Consider the following 3,173-nt stretch of genomic DNA (forward strand, 5'->3'; position numbering starts at 1 on the left):
TAAATCAGTGGACTGCCTTTCTGTTGTATTGCTTAGAATTGATGACACTGGATCAAGGAAGATCCCTTAAAACTAGAGGCATTCTGCATGAGCAAAGACTAGACTCCACCTACCCCTGAAAAAGATCAAGAGTATCACTTCAGCCTGCTGGGCTGGCTCCACTGTTGTCCTTGATCGCTTCTATGGAAGCTAGAATTGATGTCTGTTGTTGAATCCCTCCACTAAGAAAGCACCCAAACCTGGGTGATGTCATCACCTACATGCTTCTCAAGTTAGAATGTACTCAACCAATGGGAAAACAAGCCACAGCATAGAGCAAGAGGGGTGGCAGGGAGGGGATGTACAGCTATGAAAACCACCCCATCGCCTTCTCCTTCCCAACAAGGACGTAAGCTGAACCATGATGGATTGGGGGAAAAGTTCCATCGAGTTCCAGATGCTTTTCAGAAGTTCACAAGCAGGGCATGCAATCCACAGCCACTGGGGTCCCCCTGCAACTGATAATCAGAACTCTATTGGTTCTGTAGTTGTAAATGGCTATCAGTAGTAATAGTGTGTGTCTATGGCTGCAAGAACCTCGGTATTGAACATTTGTGTCCATTCTTTTTTTCAGCCTGGACATTTTTCAGCCAATATATGTATATTTACATTAGATGTATTTTTTTTATTTTTAAAACACAAAGGTAGGGGTATGGTTGGTTGGCAACCTTCAGTTTCGAAAGACTATGGTATAAGCCTAGAGCACCCGGTATTCTCAGGCGGTCTCCCATCCAAGTACTAACCAGGCCTGACCCTGCTTAGCTTCTGAGATCAGATGAGATCGGGCATGTGCAGGGTAACATGTATAAGAAGACCCTGGATAAGAAGCTTGGGATATATAACATGGGGTTTGTTGTTGCAGTTGTTGTTTTTGTTGCTATTAATAGTTGCCCAGTGATACTGGGATGCAAATAACAAGAACACAAAAAATGTTCAGAGGCAAATGTCCAAGGCAGTGATTTTCAATCTTTTTTGGCTCATGGCACACTGATAAGGTACTACAATTGTCAAGGCACACCATTGGTTTTTGGACAATTGACAAGGCACACTACGCTCACAGCATTTGATGTGTTGGCTCACAGCACCCAATGGCCCTACCAATAAATGACCCTCCCCCAAACTCCTGCAGCACACCTGCAGATCATTTGTGGCACACCAGTGTACCATGGCACAGTGGTTGAAAATGGCTGGTCCAAGGACACCAATGGCTGGGATGCATTTGATCAGGACACAACTGTCCAGGAAGCAAATACCTGAGTGCCCTAATAGCCACACAGTGCAATCCTATGCATGTCTCCTCAGAACTATGTGCCATGCATTTCAGTGGAACGTTTCCAGGTAAACATTATGATGGATCTATCCTCCATGGTTTTGTCCAACCTCCTTTTAGATCTACCAAAGCTAGTGGCCATTTCCACAAAGGATTACTACGGCAAACATTTTGTATGGGACAAGCACGTGCAGCAGCCAGAAGGAATGTATTTTACAATACAAAACTTTATTTCAGTAAATGGTCAAAGTCAGCTGTTTTCAGGGTGGAGGTGGACATATTTCAGGGCTCCAGCATCCACTGCTGCTACCCTCTTCCCTACTCTCATCTGGGGTGAGTGGTCTTCCATTCACACCAGCAGCAGAAATTTTTGGCAGTTCATAGTGGATTTCATGACTGTGCTCAATGAGAGATACTGCCTGAGAGTGACAGCCTTCATCTTTGCAGCCTCTTCCCCAATCTTAGCTGTTTTGATTCTGCCTAGAACTCTGCAGCGGGAAAGAAAAACATGTTCTACATTTGCTATAACCCCCTCCCCACATTCCTAGCAAAAAAATGGGAACACAGGGGACCCACTGACAGCCTCTTTCCCACTGTATGACCTAGAGATGCTTCTATTTCACCTAGCAGGCTCCACTGTGAGTTTTGTGCTTGGTTCGATGCAGCTTTGTACTACTGTGACCCATGGCACAGAAGTAGACAGCAGAATCATCCAGCTGGGTGCTCTTCAGGACAAGGGAGGTGTTCCTTGCATTTTTGTCCAGACTCATATCAAAGTGACCATGAGACTCAGTTTTTGAACTAAACAAGATGGCCATAAATTGGATTTCGCCATCCGGGAGCTGTTTGTACCATTGTAGGTTGTCTGGGTTCCCAGTATAGGAGCACTCAAGCTGAATGGGTTCCCCTTCCTTAGCAGAAGCAATTTGGTCCTTCTGGGACACAGAGTCTTGACCTGAAACCCCTGAAAGATAATGCATATGTCAGAAAAATCACGGGTCAGTTTTCTCAACCCCGCGCCTAAGGGGCCCCCCTCCACGGTAATGTGGTCTTGTGTGCAATTTTATATTAAAATATTATTAGATCCATTTGTTCCATTAACTTGCATGCACTTTTTAAGTGCACATATTGGTTGCTTTCCGTTCTACCATAGAGATAGAAATAAAATTAATTATAGACTTTATATCTTTATTTTACGAACCTCGTCCATGAACCTGGGGCACCGCAAAAAATATTACCAACTGGGCCTCACAGCTCCTAAGGCCTGTCCTGTGATCGTAAATGTTTTACAGATTCGTTCTTAGGTCTAGTTAGTGGAGGTTCTTACTTGCAAGTGGACGTGCTCTAAGATGTCCACTTGATGTCCCACTGAGAAAAGACAAACAAGCAAACTGAGAACTGGAGGATGCCAAGTTTGGCTCAAAAAGCCTAGACACCTCATTAGAAAGAAGATACCTGCAGAGATGGTCAGCAGCACAACAGAGATCCATATCCCCAGGGGATGCATCTTCCCTTTGTGTGATAGCTGTGATGAATGTACTTTCATTAAGCTCATGTGAACAAGGCTGTAAGACACACCACAGTCTTGTGGGAGGTGACATGTTCCTGTCTTCTGGGGATCAAAAGAAATGACACACTGTGTGTGTGTGTGTGTGTGTGTGTGTGGCAATTCTAGTTGTTTGAACTACAGTTGTAGAGAGAGAAAATCCCTTGACTGGTGAACTTTTGCATCTGTCTGCCAAAGGAATGGTCTCCTCTGCCCTCTAGTGGAACAAGGCAAGCATCACAGCAGTGAAGAAGATGCCAGGTTAGTTTTACTGGAGAAATCTGTCATTCATCTCCCAAATGTTGCTGTTGCATTAGC

General features: G+C 44.6%; 1 pseudogene; it reads right to left on the reverse strand.

Annotated features, from left to right (window-relative positions):
• Positions 1 to 733: 733 nt before the first annotated feature.
• LOC136654992 (5S ribosomal RNA) lies at positions 734 to 850 on the reverse strand (annotated as a pseudogene).
• Between the last annotated feature and the right edge of the window lie 2,323 nt (positions 851 to 3,173).

Source organism: Tiliqua scincoides, chromosome 5, assembly GCF_035046505.1.
Source record: "Tiliqua scincoides isolate rTilSci1 chromosome 5, rTilSci1.hap2, whole genome shotgun sequence".
Taxonomy (NCBI): domain Eukaryota; kingdom Metazoa; phylum Chordata; class Lepidosauria; order Squamata; family Scincidae; genus Tiliqua; species Tiliqua scincoides.